Here is a 19,689-nt window from a genome sequence, read left to right as displayed (position 1 = left end):
TGGATAATGGGAATAGCAATGGGTTGGTTGGGATTGGTAATAGAATACTTTGCAGGTATGGCAAAAAAACTAAAACACAGCAATTACCAAGGTCAGTTTGCTGTTCCTCAGAACGAAGTCTTTGTAAGCCACCCAGAGAATTAAAAAGCAACCAAGAGTGTTTGGCACCTGCATGAATACGTAACGGAGGGACTATTTCAGGAAGGGTAGTTGTTCAGCATCTAACAAACAGGGCAGCGATTTGGGCTGGGTGCATCTGGGTACTAACTGCAGTTATCGGTTGAAAAAGTTGCAATCTGCTCATGGACAAAGTGTGACCAGTAAAATAAGCTGATTTACTGCAAATTATTTGCTCAATGTCATACAGGGGCTTTCCTGTTCAAACCTTACAGATTGGCAATACTTTACGGTCTTTGCAGAATCTTCAAATCCATTACTACAATCGTGGGGGTTTTTTAAAAGAGGGAGATAGGAGTTTTTTCCCTGTTTTTTTTTTTTTTTTTCTTCAGAATCAAACATTTTCTTTGAAGGGAAAACAAAGCCAGCAGGTTTGAAGGAAGGAGTTTTCACATTCTTTTTAGAAAGTCTATCTATGAGGAAGGAAAACCTACTTTTCGAGCCGATACTTAAACTTGAAGAAGGACTGCTGCCTAAAACTAGCCATTTGCCTACTTTCTCATGTTAATGTCCTGTTTATAATTGACACCTTTACTGCCTACCACTATATCAATTTCACTTCCCCAGAGAAAGAAAAACCAGATCCTGTGACTAGTGCACTGGATTGATAATCTAGCCTAATGCTGACAGATAAATGCACTAATTTTCTTCTGTGGTTGGCTCCACATTGCGGAGTAAATCTGCTTCTAACAACTGCCTCAATAGGCTCTGTAACCTGTCCAAAAGATGATGTCAAGTGCTACAAGGGCCTAGGGCTAGTATGGCAGGTAAGAGTTACCACTGGGATAAAGTTACAGGTGAGGTTTTGAATGAGAAGGTTATTTTAAACGAAAGCCTGACTGGAAATACAAATTGCTTTTTAAAAAGTTGAAAGAATAAAGGAATAAAGAGCAACTTATATAATTTTGGAGTGTACTTCTTCAGTATGAAAATCAGCAAGTTCTTACCTTCTTCTTAAGGTATTGCAACCCCCAGGAAACACAAAGAGTTTGCATTTATTACACTGGGTAGCGGTGCACAGGAAAACAATGTGCCTTGCTCTGCCTTTGCTGGATTTGGTGATATCACAGACTCTGGGTTCCCGGGAAGCACCAGGACCATTACTTACTCAGGAGCAGCATACAAGCCTCAACTGCTTTTCCCGAGAGCGAGAGGGTACTGGAACATACTGGTGCCTGCTCCTGCCTCCTATGCTGCAGGAAGCCTGCAGTGCAGGCAGGTACCAGGGCTGACTCTCGATGCTGTGCAGTACAGACATTGGTGATAGTGTCGACGGCTCACTGAAGGTATAAACTACAGACATTGACGGAGAACCAGAGGGCTTGGGTTTTTTTTAAATTTAGTTCCAATGAGGAAAAAAAAAAAGCAATGAAAAACAGCTAACTTTTTTTTTTTTTAATTCCATGCCAAATATTTGGGTCATTTCTGAGAACATCAGCAGGAACTGCAGAGCCAGGAAGGTATCAGTGTTGCTTTGCTCTTATTGGTTTTCTTGTAGAATTCCAGCATCACTACGCTAGTTGCTACCAATTTATAGCACTTCGATGTTCATTTATCATTTTGACCAAAAGAGCAACTTTGGTGGACATTTATTGATTCCCTCTTTGGAAAAGATCACAAGCAATAGCTTTTTAAATAAAAAGGGTCTTTGGGTTACACGGATAACCCTGGCACTGAGGGATACGTCTCTTACTCTGCTCTCATGTCTAAAATGTTCAATCAGCTCCCACTCCCCCAACCTGAAACAAAAATAAAACCTCATTTTAATCACATCTTTTTCTCCTGATTTTCTCTCCCCACCTCCTGACCTTTCCATGTGAAGAGGATCACGCAGAACATTTCAGCTTTTCTTAGGCTAACTTTTGCTCACTTTGAATAGCACTTATATAGGTCAATAGCATCACTTCCCCTTTTGCCCCCCTCCCCATCACAGAAGAAATACAGGATCTGACCTTTTTAATGCGTCAGTTAACATGATGCCTTTTTGTTTGTTTATGGCACAGAAAGTTTGACATTTAAATGAAACCAAATATTCAGGAGACAGATTAACTTTATAGTCTCTGCTTTTTTTTTTTTTTTTTTTTTCATATTTGTACAGCACCAAGCACATCTGGCTCTGAGTAAGGCTCCTTAGTGTTATTTCAATATAAGTAACACTAACAGCAGGAGTACTCTGACAGCAAACTACAGGATTAACAATGGTAGCTCTACTTTCATCACAGAATACATTGAAATAATATGCCATATCAATAGTGTGTACTATAGCATGCACAAAACGCCCTGTACATTGTGGGTAAACTATAGTTCACTGATTTCACTGCTACAGAAAAATGCCAAAAAGGAAGCCAACGTCTGAATGCAGTGGGTCACCAGTTTTGTCATATATTAATATATTATTATGGTCACAAGGAGACAATAAAACGTGTGTAGGAGGTCACAGAGAGAAAGTACTCTTTGACAGCAACAAAGGTGTACATATTTTGTACACTTTCTCAAATTTTCTACAACTAATGTACATTTCTCTTCTGGGTTGCTTTTTGGTGGTTTTTGTTTTGTTTTGTTTGTTTGTTTGTTTTTCTTTTCTGAATATTTCTGAATGCCCCTCTTTCCTGAGCAGAGGAAGCTAAAAGTTTCGGTAACATTTCAGGCTGACTGTCTTTTAATTCTGTATGACTATTCAGTGAATCCAGTCCTGCTCCTGTGGAAGTCTAATGAGAGTTTGGGTACTGCATTCCCTGGGAACTGGATGGAGCCTCCAACTACTGACTTTGTAAGGCTTCAGCCATGCAAAACCCTGCTGGCACAAGTAACGCATAAGAGCAAAAATAAAAATTCTGCCTCTTTGAAATGTTTAACCACGGCTCATTTGTTAATACAGTAGTTGAAAGGTGAAAAAACACCCACTGCTTCGGAAAAGTATGGAAACAGGTATTATTTTTTGGACTGTAATGCCTTCACTAGCTTTTAGCTTTGGAAATATTTAGACATAGATCAATTTTGTCCCAAAATAGAGTCCAAAAGAAAGAACTGTCAGAAACTGGAACAAAGTCCCGCATTGTGTTCTATAAAATACTTGTCGAGATTTTTCACTAGAGGGCACTACCACATCATCACCAAAAGGCACCAAGGACAAAGGACAAGAGTGGCCTGGTTGTTTAACTTGCACACTCTGCACAGACTGCTTTATGGTTTGAGAAACAAATTTTCATCACATCACAGAAATTATTTTTCTTATAGTAGTAGGACTTCAGTAATCGGCTATATTATTAAACAGTTAGCACATGGAGCCTTCACATCATAAAGTTCTGATTCTTTAGGCTGTAGAGCTCATTAAAAATAGTCTGCACTGAGTTAGCAGTTCTCATCAAAACAATTCAAGGAGGCTGTATTTGGGAATTACACTGCTGAATTAGCACAACAAATAAGGAATAATATGGGGCATAAGGCAAAGGAAACTTACACTTGGGCTGCTTCCTTTCTTTGTATTCAGTGCTGCTCACGGGCACACTGCCCAAATGAGGTTAGGAAAAGAGCTGAAACTGGGAATCACGGGGGAAAAATAGGGAGAGAAATATAAGGGAACAACGCTTTTCTCCCAAAGAAATGCTACTTGCAACCACCTGTGATAATTGCCTAACTGCTTTTATTCAAATAAATTCGGCTCACTGAAAGGAAGGTGCAAAAAGATTGAAACGTTTCATGTTTAGGATTTGGGTTTTTTTTTAAAAGTACGCAACGCTTGTTTGGCTCAGTGTTAGAGGACAAATACAAATGAAGGTTTTGTTTCAATGTGTCTGGCTGAGAGAGAGCACATAGGTCACTTTTAAGGTGACTAGTTTTTAGTTTGAAAATGGTGGGTCCCTTGCTTTTCAAGAAACATTCTGCTTTGTAGTCTATTGCAATGCACCTGAAAACTTCCAACTGACTTCGAGGGGAAATTTGACTGCTCAGGAATGCGGGATTGGGCTCCGGAATGGCAATCGCATACAGGGAACTTAACAATGCGCACAAATTTAACCCTTCAACGGAGCTAGTCACATGCTTAAAGCTATTCACGCATTTATTATCCTGCTTCATATAGAAGGCAGCAAGCAATGCATTTAGTATATTAGAAAATTATAAGGAAGAACGAACAGTGAGGTGATTTGGAGATTTTTCGAAACCATGTGGTTCATCCAAACATCTAGCTTCTTAAGCATTCATCTGATCTCAATCTGATTTCTGAAAGCTCTTGAAACTTCGCATCTCATTTAGGACGCAACCTAACTCCCTTTAACCAGAGAAGAATTCAGCCATTTATAATCGCAGTTAGAGAGGCAAGCCCCACTAAATTCCTGCACTGAGCTTGGAAATCCGCGAGTACTTCATTAGTGAAACGTTATTGCTAAATTTAATGTAAAAATCAGTTTACTGAAATTATTGAAACTGACCTGCTTACAGCATCCTTCAGGTGGAATGGCAGCCTGCTAAAATGGTGTCATTTAAACGGGGCTGGGAGAAAAGCAGAAGTGTTTCTGACTTGGAGGCCTCCTATGTCAGGTAGCAACGGACATCAACAAAAGTTGCATGTAAGCTGTAGACAAAACAGCAGCAAAGCCGGGTTAGCAGGTTGCCTATGGGGCCAGAATGTCTGAACTCTATGAAGTGCTGCTGAGGAAAACAGCTTCAAGGCCAGATGTGTTAATTAGGAAGGTAGTCCAGCAGCTGAGAGGGGATCCTGTGGCCCCTGGGAAGAGGACCAAGCTCCATAATATCTCACTATGACTCTTTATTTTAGGTGCGATAACAGACCCTTTGGCTATGAAGAAAGTGCAACTCGGGTAATATGAAAAAAAGAAGCCGAGTCCCAAGTTTTTGGCAATTGTATGTTTTCCTATTAGGGGTTATGGAAAACTAGCCCTGTGCAGACAAGCCTGGGAAGGGATGAGTGAGCAGAATGCAATGTCTTTCCTAATATAAACAGATTATTCTGCATTATGGCAGATTTAGGAATGTAAAATGTTCACTCCGTAGCTAGTTAAAGGCTTACCATAATTGCTCTACTACTGCTATTGCTACAGGATTCCCTGTCTCGTCCGACTGGTGGATATGGCTCGGTTTTCAGACTCTGTTTGCAAGGGGTTGCTGGAGAGGGAAAGGAGGAGATCTGAGGACAGATCCTCCATACATGGTACTACAGACATTCTGTGTTGTACAACAGTTCATAACTCACTTAATCCAGGCTGAGAACACACCTTAGAAACGCACAGAATCCAAAACATGAAAGGGAGCGTTTGCCTCCTCCCTTTCCAGGTGAGCAGCTGTTTGGGCAGCACAAGAATATGAGACAGGGAAAAACCTGGCCAGACTGAAGCCAACAGCAAAACATCAGTGGATGTCAGAGGATTTGGAGTTTCGCCTGAGACAGTACCGGCTGAGCACTGAAAACTGAGTAAAAACTGGGCCTGCATCTCAAAATGGAGGTCTCAAACTCAGCGACTGAGCATCCAGCTGGGGCAAATATGTTTCTGGAATAGGAAACCCAACCGCTATCTATTATGTACAAGTGAGATACTTTGCAATCCAAGGTCAAAACTTTAGCTGCAAGCAACCCATGTATTTTGTGTGGAACAACAGATGTAGACGCAAATTTAGTTACTAATTCATGCGTCAATAAATGATCAACCCAAAACGCAGAATCCAAACACTCCCAAAATTTGGACAAGAATTCTAGTTTGGGCTTGCAAGCAGGTCTGCGTGTTCAAATGGATAGTCAAAGACAATCTGGCTTCTTTTGTCAGAGAAGCACTTTCTTAACTCTGCCAGCAGCGCTTCAGACTGTCTGACGTTTCGTGTGGTAGGGTTTTTTTAAACACAGAATTAAACGGGGGGGGGGGGGGGAAATCCTTAACCAAATATCTTTAGGGCTTTTGTTTTGTTTTTGTAACTTTTCTGTTTCTGAAAAGAGCACCAAGTAATCTGTTGATGAAAGAAGGAAAAATATATTTAAGCAAGGAAAAATATGCTGCTGCAGTAAAACTGTGTCAGATTCTATTAATTCAGGTTTTCATTGTCTGATATTTCCAGGCACAGTGGGCTTTTTGGTAGACCTCTGAGCTCTGTTTTCTAAGAGAGGCATAGCACAGGGCCTGTCAGGAAGAGGTAGCACTCTCATTGTTATACACCTCAAAGAGACAATATAATCCTCGTGCCTTCAGAAGGGCCAGGACCGAACCCCAAAACAACAGCCCTGTCTTCCTTTAAAAGGGTGAGCAAAGCTCAATAAAAGCCTTGTTAGTGCATGCCTAGGAATTATTCCCTCATTGAGTGGCCGATCACACTACATTAATATCGTGGGCACATTCTGCTTTGTTAGCAATACTGAATTCCACTGCGGCACTAATGAAGAACCAGTCCTCATGTAAGACATGATATCTCCAGGATGTGTCTATTCTACTATGAAATGATTTCCTTTTGTCAAGAGTATGATGAGATTACTAACTGGAAAATATTTAAACACAACACAAGGAGGAAAATGTATCTCTTTGGGGGAAGTTGCATGAACACACAGTAACGTAATTCCAATAAAAACAAACGCATCTAGTCAATATTAAGCATCTGTCCTTGGTGTGTAAGCCAAGGAGGCACCGAGCCTTTCACAAGGCACTGCTACTGAAGCTGGTTCTTTATCTGTAGAGATTGGAGCAGGGAGAGGTTTTGGCAGTCCCTAGTTCTATCCACAGCGTTTTGCAAAGTTCACCTGAGTAGCACCATAGTTTACCTGTTGGATTAGGTGCAACTGGATCCTTTCCAGCTCGATATCGAATTTCATAGGCAGCAAAACCAAGAATAACAACAGGTTCACTTGTATTGTTTTGGAAGCACCCCATGAGGCCGAGGGCAAGCCTGGGACTCATCGGGCGGAGCAGGTGATTGCTGCACATCACATTACTGCACACGTCAAGGAAGTGCTTTTGCCGAGTCTCTCCTCCCCCTGCCTGCAGTGGAATTGAGCATAATAAAATCCAAAAGAAGCAGGAAAAGAAACCAAGTTATAGCCAGAAGTATTGCACTGAATTAAAACACAGTCACCCACAAAACAAATTTCCTAAAGGTAACTTCTAGTGCAGCCTCAGTAACGTCTATCTACCTGAAGGAATGTCTCTCTAAGATGGCATGTCCCTCAATAACATCAACAGCAGTGAAATAGATTACAAAGACCTTGTGGGGTGAAAAAATGGTGAAACTAATCTGTACCTATATCTCAGAAAAATCTCTACTGTTATTTTAAATTTCAGAGCAATATGAATTCCACTCTGAATGCCTCAAAGTTAAAAAGCGTGACTGGTACCAATCAACACATCCAGTTCTAGTGCCCCTTTGCCTGACTATTTTTGCACAAAAAATCCGAGTTCTTTCAAAAGAAAATTAATTCTGAAACTGAAAGCTTTCTGAAATCATCAGGATTCTTTTCACAGATTTCAAATGGTTTTCAGTCTGGCCTGTTAAGTGAGTTATTAATAATTTTTAAAATTGGAAGAGCTGGTTTAGCATGCAGTTAAGGATTTGAGAACATGTACAAAGAAACCAGTAGGATTTTCTAAAGTCTTCAATGCTGTCCAAGCTGTCATTTAGGTCAGCAGAAGTCCTAACACTGAGTGTTTTTTAAAATTCCTCCATGCCGCTTAAATTTAGCCACATTAATCCTTCAGTACTGGAAAAAGACTACACATCTCCATATAGGGGCTGACCCTTTCCAATTTACACATGAGTAATGTTATATACTTACTGGTCTTGGTGGGATTATTCCTCAGTGTCCACTCCCACAATATCAAGAATAATTTATAGGAATCCCATATCAAGATACGTTATTCCTCACAGGATGCTTACATAAATTTTTCCTTACTGAGTCTATAATACCCCTTGCTGTGGATGACATGGGTTCATTATATTCCAAGCCATTTCTTTTTTCTGTATTATTATATCATTATGTGAAGTAAAACTCAATAATAATTTTAAATAAGTTTGTGTATTCCACTTCACCAGTGCTGACAGACAAAATGTCATATATTGCTTCTTTTTTGTTAAGAAGTTACTATTCTCTCTCAGTTGCGTAATCCTAACACAAAGTAAAGAGTATTTGAGGGTTTGTTTAAAATGATTCAGTTTCATTATACTGCTACAAGTGGTGCTGACAGCAAAACCACTTGCTTGCCTAAAATAAAATGAAACATAAAGGATTTCTTTTCTTGCATATGGAAAGTTGTGCAGGTTACATTATTGCATGTGTTAGTTTTACACCAGTAATCTGACTACCTCAAATTTCACCCCATTTTGACCAACTCAACAACAAACTTCCAGTATTATTTCATAGAACCTTTTTAATTTTCATGCGTGAGCAAACAGTTCTCTCTCCTGATCACCGATTTTATGATGGCTAAATTCTACCACAAAGGCAAATTTGTCTTCCTTCTTGATAACAGTCTACAGGAATCCAACAGGCAGAATTTAGTCCCGGCTTGCCCAGGGCAGAGGTGAATTTGAGAAGTCTACCATTTCTTAAAGAAAATCATAGATGAGAGCAATAACCAAAATAAATCCTTTCAAACTTTCATAGTTATAATTAAAGAAAAAAGGTGCTCAGCTATTTATGACTTACAGAGTACGCTTACTTCAGTGTTTGCCCTACTCAGCGATATTAAAACAAAATATTTTCTCCTGCAAAGGAGAAAACCTCAGCCCTGGATATTCCCTAAGGATGCGAATCTTGCTTCTGCCACCACACCAGTCAAATAGGAAGAGATCAACATACTCCCATGAAAGGGCCAGGATGTAAGTAATTTTTAAGATGTCATGCATGCGGACCCAGCTGCTCATCCATAATGGTTGTTAGCATTTGGTCCTTTGCCACCAGCTGACAGCCAAGCAGAAAATGAACCATAAGGGTTAAATCACATCTACTTACAGACCAAACTTGCTGGCCCAAGGCATAATGGTGGCCAAGAAAAGCAAGAGCACAGGGAATTAGCTTTTTACTGTAACACTTGCAGCAGGAAAATGGCAAGCTGATCACGAGGTAATTACTCTCAACTAGGTGTCCAATAAATTGCTCATGAAACCCAGAACAGTTCTTCTGCAATACCACATTCTTGCCATATACTTGATTGGGGGAAGGGGGTGGGGGGGGAGCGAGTATTAAAATTTTTATTAAAAATATGTGCTGCGTGGATAAAAATCAATCAGCCAATTCAACAACTCTCATTTGCCTAGAACCCACTCCCTTTGCCTCAAAAGTTAGCTTTTGTAAAACGAGCACACTTTAGACAAAGATAGAACTTGGGCTACTGGTAACACACATATATATTACCTTCTGTGTGTGTTGTTTGAGTTTTTTAATTTATTTGCTAATCGGTTAATTTTTTCTCTGGCACTTGAAAACCTGAACAAAATACTTCAAGGGGATAAAAATCATCTGTAGAACTTTCCAGCTCCCAACTAGATAGTTGTGGGCTTTGATGCCATAGAAAACTCTGTGGAAACATTAATAGAGGCAGGAGACTTTAGCCACTCTGCAACTGATTTCTTATACTGTACACAGGAAACTCAGAACTAATATAAAACAGTGGGTGTTTACTTCTATCAGAAAGTATCTGATCAGAAAGATCTTATCCTGTGCACAGTATTTCATACAGTACCTAAACTGGCACTCTCTGCCTACCTCTCCTGCAGATTCAGAACAGCACCCAAAGCACTGGTATGATTCTTTATGTGAAACAAAAATGCTGTGTAAAGTCAAAGCCCCAGATGAACCCCATTGGTTCAGGATTACAGGAGAATGATGTTTCTCGATCAGGCTACTCTACTTTTCCAGATACTCAATTATATAAGACTATTAAGTAGATAAAGAACATTCAGTTCACAATCACAGTCCCAGGTTACAATGGAAGGAGTAGTAATACAGACATCTGATATCAAGAAAGGTACACACGGGTAACAAGAAGAGGTGCTCTTGTGCTTACACATCCCATTCATCACTTATTGAAGAACACTCAGAGGAGATCACATCGGCTTCTCGTTAACATCAAGAACCACTGAGCTCTCTGTACCTCACCCTTTCCTCTCCCTCTGCCCTACAGCAAGGCAGACAGACACAGATACAAACTGATTGTTGATTGTTGAAGCTGTGCAGCAAGTCACTGCCATGGAAATGGGTCTGAGTTAATGCTGCAATAATTGGAATTCGTATAAATGAGGCAAACCACTTCTTCCTCTGCACAGCCAGCTCTGCCCTCACACCTGAAGGGCTGGTGCTGGGAGGCAAGAGAGGCTGTTTCCTTCTTAGCCCAATCTGAGGAGAGCTGTTTCTTCCAGTGGACAGCAGTCAGAGGACACATTCCTTGCGTAAAGAGAGAGTCCAGCTGACTGCAGGAACCAGTGAAACCAGAAAAGCTGCAGAGTGGCCAATGGAAAACACTGCAATGCCTCTGCTGTAGTAATGGCCAACTATGTCAAGGAGGGGTGAGGATGAAGAACTCCTATATGACCAAACAGAGAGGTTTGGGGGAGGTTTGTTTGAAAAAACACACATGGTAATGCTAAACCAGTTCAGGAAAGTATATTCATTTGTTGTTCAAAAGTAGATGCACAACACAGCAAGTATGAAGTACTATTACTGTAACTGTAAATTAATGTCCCTTTACTTGATTTCACCTTTAAAGTACCTAAAAGTTGGCAGTCGCAAATAATTCAGAATATAGATTGTAAGTAAATCTTAATTGTCAGATTAGGAATGATTTTGTAGCCATAAAGATGTGACAGATATTAGGGAATGAAAGGCTACAATATTCAGACTGTTGGGAAACCCATTTTCTAAGTGTCCACAGGGACCAGAATCACTGCAACATACGAGATAAATACGTGCAAGAAACACAGCCACATTTAATCCTCACATCTGTGACACACAGGGATCGTGAGAGGAATGCTCTTATAAATAAAAGGGACCCATGTTGTTAAGCTTCTGTCCTCACTCCAGGCCAGGTAAATCTCACAAGAGAAATGTGTGTGTTCTGAAAGCACTGGAGATTATATGAAGAACCAGAGAAAAAGCAAAAGCTACACTGACCCAAAAAGACACAGAGGCAGCAAACAGCACTAATGTTTCTGTGGCTCCAGAGCCGAAGGCAACTTGTCCTCTCTCATTATGACTGAGTGGGATCAGTTCATATAAACTTGGGATGTTCACATACAAAGAGGTTATTGCATGGCCTCTGATTCATGGTAACTGTCTGTGCATGTGCTCTAAGCTTGCAGCTCAGATAACTGGAATTAGCTAATTCCTCTCTTTCATTCAGAGCAGAGGGCTAAGCCAGCATGAATTACTTCACATTTTTCGGGAGCTAAAAGCATGCATGTAAGATTGTGGTAGATCAGTTGATGTGCAGGAAATGTTTACCACTTATAAGCTTTCACTTGTGTTTATGTTTTGGGTTCCTTTTTAATACTGTCTGGGGGATATTTCTTTTATTTACATCTTCACACATGTGAAAAAGGAGTCGTTGGCATATATACTGAGAAGGAATAATTATGGCTGGTTGACGCTAGAACATTTTTTCCAGCTACAGCACAGACGCAAGACAAGATACCGCTTCTCCCCCAGACCTTGCCTTTTTAGCAAAGGCAAATGACTACATATTCAAACTGTGCCCTCACCTGAGGTTCTCACCATCCGGCCTTCTCCCTGGTTGTGCTCAGCTCTGCTTCACTTCAAATCTGGGTTTGCATTCTGCACTCACTGGATTGATGAAACTTCAGCTAACCGAACCAGACCATCTCTCCTATTCCACCAAGTAAGACACTTCAATGCTGCCTCAAATCAGACTGATTTCCAGTGCCAATTATATAGCACATTGATGGCAACCACCCGCCAATCCTGAGTCTTTTGGTTGGTATCTGACAGACATTGGATGTGAGGGGCTATGCTGTGCTCCAGCTTGGGATATAGATCCTACCAGTAGGAGTCTGTCACCACTTAAAGTTTCATTAGCTCTGAATCATCAGAATAATACTGCTCCACAAAGCAATTTCTAAAAACAGAAGCTCAAAATTTAAGAATATTCTCTCCAGGCTGACATTGTCATTCAAATTTAGCTTCTTTGTGATCTTTTTCATTTGTTAATATGAAAGTACTGTGTAAAACTGTGGAAACTGAGATAAGAAAGAAGGAACCCATTTCACCAGTGTTGCACAGATGGACTGAAGAGAATCCAGAAACAGAAAGCACAAATCTCGCACTTTCACATTCAGAGTTACTCTGACAGGTCCTACCTACATAGAAACAAAATTAATAACTAAAATAATTGCAACTCAGCTGCACGTAGCCCTAAATGAATCAATTGACCATAGAGAAGGTTAAAGACATTTACACATGCATTCACTTTTATTCCTACCCAGAATAATCTATGAATTTGAGTTGCAACTCGTTCTTTCCAAATTTCTATGCCTAAAATAATTCAAAGGATTCTCTTCTAATGTCTATATATTTTAAAGAAAGATTTTCATCTTATCATCATTTAAAATTAAACCTAGAAAGACAGGAGCCAGGGGATTCGCTGATCTTTTAGCTCTTTATAATTTGTGGGCAAATGCACACAATTACATTACAATGCTTTAATATAATAGAAAACGTAGCTTGAAGATACCTTAAAATAAACCAAACTTGACTGTGTTGGGGAGCTATTGTGATAAAAAATTAACATGTTTGGGAAAGTCTGATTTGCATTACACAGTGCCTGTAATCAAATTACCTCTAAATGTTATGCCATGTCACACTGTGTTTGAGATGTTGCTGTCAGAAACACATGCATACACTTTGCAGTTTGACTCAACCTGGCTTCCTTTTAAGCGATCATGTATGCCTCTGAGCCATTTCAGCCAAACGGTGGTAAAATACAGAGGTTGGCAATTCAATTTCATTCAACCTTTCAAGAAGGAAAGAGCAGATAAGCTTTGCTTGTTCCTGTCAATGATAATATTCAGCGCAGCCTAAATCTAATTCAATAGGTTTGCTCCTGCTCTCTTGTCACATTGTCATTTCCGAACCTGGTCCCCCACCGCCCCCTCCCCGCTCCAGTTGCGGCAAAACTTTCTGAAGTGCTTAACCTATGGCCACAGCCTCCTCCCCAGCGGACAGCGCCACAGTTTAAAACCAGCCCTGGGTTTAGTGCACGGGGACAGGCAAGGCCAGCTCAGGTGGCAGCTGCCGGACACCGTCTCCGCTGACCTCGTTGCAGCCACAGATGTTTACTGCACTTTGGTCGATCTGCAGAAAGCAGAGCAGTAAAGTAGGCCAGCTTGCGGGAAGGCTGTTACCCACAATTCATGGAAAAATGCCGGATAGTTCCCACTAGGTTGTGGTCGGCTAGGAAACGGCAACTTATTAATCTTGTGTCAGAGGGCCAGCTGCAAGCTTGGCAGTTACCATATTTCACCACCAATTCCATGTCTGGACAGCCATTGTCTTTTTTATGAAAAACTCCACAAATCAGCTGCTTTTCGCCCCCCCTCCCCCTCTACGTGCAGAAACGGAGCTCGGGGGCTGAGGTGGCTCTGGCGCATCATCCACACGGCGGTCAGGTTTGCTAATTCAGAGCGACTGCTTAGTTTCCAACTTTAATGATATTCCCTCAGCATATCACTATGGTTGCCTGGCGACCGGATTTGAGCTAGGCCTCTCATTTGATTCCCACACATCAGACCCTGAAAAGCACTTTTTTTCCTCCCTCCGCTTTTGATTCTGGCTCCTCTGAAACCCTTCCCCCTGCGGTGTCGGTATGGGTGGGCAGCGCGGTGGCAGAACAAGGCCAGGGGTGACGGGAGGCCTGGAGGCTCCTGGTCACACATCAAGGCCTGGAAACAAAGCCGCCAGGAGCCCTTCCTGACAAACACAAATTCCCTTCAGAAAAAGCAAATTTGGTCTTCCCTTCGTAGTGTGGGTGTCATTTTAAGACTTTTCTTAGACACTTTACTAAATCTGACGCTTTCCATTGTTTTTCGGGCCGTTTCTCACAAAAGGCTTCCTATTATCAACAAGTTGCTATTGGAGTAAGCAAACAGCTTGTGAAAGCCTGAAATAATCTAATAAGCAACGGTCTTGTGTGCTTTATGTACCCACATCTTTATAGGATACAAAGTTTCTTTGCATAAATAATTTTCCACTTTAGTTTGCTTAGTTTCAATTAAAGTTCCCTTTTAAAATTAATGTTTTTGCTTAGCTCCGCACCCACCACCCAACCATCCACATAAACTCACTCTACAAAGTATAATATGGCCATAAATACATTTTTCAGAAGCTGTTCTAGCCCAAACAAAAGAATTTTTAAAACATTCCGTTTCCTGGTGCAATTACAGGTCTGATCAATAAGACGGGTACAAGGGCTACGTTGACTTTCTTTATCTTCTCTTGGCTACGACTGAAAGTCTTCACAAAGTTAAAGGATTGACTTCACTGGAAGCCAGATCAGCTTACACCAGCTTAAGGTTTAGTCCTGAATCTTTAATGTGCTGTGGCAAAAAACCACATCGTTAGCTCTAACAAATGTTTGTTAAAGGGTTCTACGAACAAAATGCAGAATTATTTCAGTAACTAAAAAAAATGTCATGCTAAAATAACATAAATCAGATGGGGAAAAAGAAACGTCACCAGTTATATACATCTATAATACATAACATAAATCATTTTCAAAGATTGCTGTAGAGCAAAATGCAGTTAGCTGGGTAATTCACTAAAGGTTTGATATGAGTACCATATAAATAGCTTAAATACAATGTTCTGCTTCTTGTTTGCAAGATTTCAGATCATTCCCTTTACAGCCTGTTGGTGGATATGGAAATTCAGTTATTTGTCATAAACCACTACTTAAATGTCTACAAGTGCTGAGCACAGTCTCACTGAAGTTAATGGCAATGTATCAACAGCAGGAGTAGATCAAACCTTGTTAGCCTATACAGTACCCAAATTGCCTCATCTTTTGTACTGATTGCAGTCTCGTGTTATTTAGACATCCTCAAAAATCCCCAACTCCAAGTTATTTAGTTACAGGAGAGCCTTAGCTTATTATTTTTTAAAGAAGTTCATAGCCCTTGTGTTTGAAGAAAATGTGAATTGTTCAAAAAAAAAACAGGCAACTGAGAGTTCCTTATGCATAAAAGTTTTGTTTTTGAGACTTCCTGATTTTTCATAAAGCTTTCACGTTGCAGGGAGGGACACACAGATTCTCTGTATTTTATCTGGCAGTCCTGACTGTCCCTGATGAGAGGCATTCAGCTTTAACTTGTCGCTCTCACAACCCAGGATAAGAGTGTGTTGGGCACAGACTGTCCAGACAATGACCAACTCAGACTAGAGACCTCAGTTGTGATGTGCAGTACCATTTGAGTATTGCCTGGTGAAGTAAAAAAAAATAGGACAATGATAACATGAAAGCATGTTGGTTTACAGGGCAAGAATGATGCAGTGGGATTTCAGAGTGTGAGGTTTCTCTCTGTCCCTCTGTCCTCAGTTGCTCCCCCCACTTGTCAGTAATGTGGTCTCACTACAACATCTGGAGGACCTTTCAAATGATTTTCTCATGAGGGCCCATCGTTCTGTGGTCCAAGCTGAAGAGCAGAGCAGACCGCTGGGCATAACCTTCTCTGCACCGCAGCAGTGGAATCACCTCATCCCTATCCATCCTATCCTGGTCTTCCCAATCCTCATGGAATATAGAGCTGTCTCCTACAGTCCAGCCCATGTCCTAGCTCATAACATTAGGGTTACCTGACACCTCATATGTTTTGCACTACCTGTTACAATAGTACACTATGCCATTTATTGGTTGTTACATCCTCGTTTGAGGTTCTCAGCTGTTCAGAGGAGAAGTTCTGTTCCAGAAATGGGACTTGCAATTGCAAGTAATCACATCTTAGAAAATCTATTGAGAAAAAAGGTTGCCAGCTAGAAAATATAGGGTATACGTTGCTAGAGCTCCACAGCCACACAGAAAGTCTCAAAAGCTAGTAATGTATTTGCACTCTGTGCGTCGAATTCATTCTCCAAGGACTTGTAGACACATGAAACAAGGAGTTTATTTAATGGCAGACAGTGCTGCTGGTGCGAGTTATCATCTCGGAACGCTAACTCCTACAGGACAGAAAGTAAGTTCTGGTGCAGGAGTAAATCGTTTGGCAGATCTGCACTGAGCCACATTGTGCTCATTTACATCTATAACAGGAGTATCAGAGAAGTGTCTTCATTTTCACACTGGTGAGAAGGAGAATTTTGCTCACTGCATAGCATTTCATGGGAAATGAAATTAAAAAAAAATGTCAGTCTATTGGAACACTTCAAAATACATTTAGACTGCTCTAGCTCTAATTAAATGTAGCTCAAATGCAGCTTATGAAATGTATGCTCACATGAACATAGAAAGGATTTCGATGTGTAGTCCCCATTACTATCTGCAGATTTCCTTGTTGGGAGAACAGATGTCTGGTTTTGTGTTAGAGCCAAGAGTAGGACTTCTAGACTTTCTCTCTCTCCCTTAACCTTGAGCAGGTACCAGATCCTTACCCTTTACTCAGCAACAACTAAGTCTTCACAAGTTAACAGATTTAAACTAAGTCTTTTCTTTTTTTAAATCAATCATCTGCAATAGCTGTTATCACTGAAGACCCACTACCTGCTGCAACGTTTCTCACTTACTTATTAAGTTGTTAAGGAAGCCGCTTTGTACAGTACACTCCTGACATGTTAAAAAAGAATGTTTTCAGATTAGTGTTCAAGCTTCATTTTTCTTTTTGCTGAAAGTTTTAATTAATACATTAAACACATTGTAGCTGTGCAGATGGGTAAAGGAGATATCTATTTATACATTCTATTGATTCAGTTATTCTGATGTTTAGTAGCATTATACTATACGTGCAACAAGAACATGGTGCCCTTTGAGAATTGCTTCCATATTGTTGAGTCTAAATTGAAATACACACACACACAAAATCCCATCTGCAGTAATGTGATGTATACCACATTAAATTACCCTCCCCCCACCCACTGGAAGTATTTTCAAGAAAGAAAGGTAAATGTTCAGTACTTCTTTGCTGCCGGAAGGCAGGCTCTGGAAGGTGCACTTTGGAAATAAGATTGCCCTGTAGTTATCTCATATTCTTTCAGCTCTGGGCAGAGCACACAAAATGGTAAATTTGCCAAGTGCTTTATCTGAAAGCTTTATTCTCTCCTACTGCAAGGAACTAAGACATTAGCATCATTATGGGTTTTTGTTGTTGTTGTTCTTTTATCGTAACATAGTATAGTTTTGGCTTTGGGTTTTCACTGCAGGTCAGAAGTTTGGTTTGGAAAGCATATTGGGAACTGTGATAATAGAGCCTGGATTGTTTTTTTATCTGTTATTTAGTTGTATGGTTTCCAGTGAACACTGGGGACTGGATTTGATAAACTGGGGAAGCTCTTCTGTTTTCTGTGATCCTAAATAAAAGTCAGTGAACATGGCTACAAAGTGGGTAAGAGACTGCATGAGTAGACAGAATTATTACTTTCATTCACTATCCATGGAATCTTTTAGTTGTCTAAAAAGCTCTTAAATATAAAAAAAGATAATTATTTCTCTTACTTTTAACAAAAACGTAATCAGGATTTTAATACAAAAATGTACCTCATCACCTTCAGAGTTGCTCCCTCAAAAATAGTAGGAAAAGTAGTTCTGGGCATACTATCTAGATATAAGTATGTGTTGCTATTCATGGCATATTTAGAGTCCCAGATTTTAGAAATACCTCTGCATTGATTGATTAATAGGAAGTAAAACTGAACAACTATAGAAGGGAAACAGCATGCCCAGCATCAGGTATTCAAAGGGAAGGGACTGGAGAAGTAGTACATCATATTTCTTGCATCAGAATTCTTGTGTTTTAGTAAGCAAGACGGGTTAAGGAACTCTTTGCATAAAACATGACTTTTACTTTGATGTGATTTCTTTTAGGTCACAGAAAGTTTGGCCCAATTTCCACTGATTTGGGATCCAACCAATAATGAATCAGAAGCAGAACCAAGAATAGATCTAAGGAGTTCTGACTCACAAGCCACCTCTTTCTCAAAACACCCACTCCCTCCCAATCAGACAGACGCCCCTTGTTTCTAAATAAATGCATTTAGTTACAAAATTGATTTATTTATTTTTAGCAAAAATTGCTCATAGTAACAAAATTGTCCATTCAGTTAATGACAAAATATATTCTGTTGCATAAGATTTGCACTCGTGCATAAAATTGCCGCTCTTATCATAATTAATGTATAGATTGAAATTATAAGACATCTAGAGATGCCGATGTGTCACTGTCTGAACACCCCCATTTCTCTTCTCCACTTTTCTTTCACCCTTTTAGAACATGATAATATACCTAAATACTATGAAAAGTTACACACACACACACAAAATTGCATTGATATTACGTCAAAATACAAAAACCGGTTGCCTGCATCAACCCAGTACAACTCTGCCACCCTCCTGTGGCAGAACCAACCGTGATAGAGTCAGCTACAACCCTGAACTAAAAGGGGTTGACCTTTTAGTTCAGACCATTAAGGGACTTACATATCTAGAGCACAGTGCTCCCGGGTATCAGCTTTGCTATTGCCAACCTTCAGCAGAACACCTGAGTTATGCAAGCAAATGAAGAATACATCCTGAAATGGTTCCTATTCCTTACATCGCCACATATTTCTCAAGTCAGAAATCTTTCATCTGCATGTGTTGTTAAATTAAGATCGTGAGTGATGCACAGAATTAAAATGAAGATAAAATTATCTGTGATTTAATTATCTCAATTATGTGAGTGGAATAGTGCACTGGCTGCCCCAACGCAGAACCACCCCTGATGAACAAGCTATGCTGGATAAAATAAATAGCAAGTCAAATCACTGCATAAAATTTGAGAAGAAACTAATCCCAAGGATAAAAGACACTTTAATTTCCTGTCCTCCACTCCTCCCTTTTCACTTGCATCCTCTAGAGTCAGAAAGGAAAATATTTTACCTTGGCAAAAAGCTAAACTTGTGTCCTAAATAATACATGTATATTTAAAAGCACAACCTTATTGTAACAGAAATCCTATGGAAAAAGCATCCCTTCCTAACTGCCAGTTGCAAATGTGTTTGGAGTGCCCGGGAAAATAAATTTTAAATGAACTTCCAAATACACAGGAAGCCTCCTCACTGCCTCTGCTCTTTTCCAAAATTTTTCCAGAAGAAAATAACCTATATACTGCACAGAGGATCTGAAAACGTGTTTAACACTCCCTTTTTTTTCTTTTCTTTTTTTTCTTCTTTTTTTTATTGCAAGCATTTTGTCATGGAGAGAGAAAATTACTTGCCCCAAATTTGTGCCAGAGCTCTGCCAGTACCAGGCCTCTGACTGTTCAGTCTCGAGTCTTGTGTTTTAGCCATGAGATCATCTCTTTCCCCGGCAATCATTAGAAGACTGG

This window comes from Vanellus vanellus (genome assembly GCF_965231255.1).
Source record: "Vanellus vanellus genome assembly, chromosome: 8".
NCBI lineage: Eukaryota > Metazoa > Chordata > Aves > Charadriiformes > Charadriidae > Vanellus > Vanellus vanellus.
The sequence above is the reverse complement of the archived record's forward strand: the minus strand, read 5'-3'. Positions refer to the sequence as shown.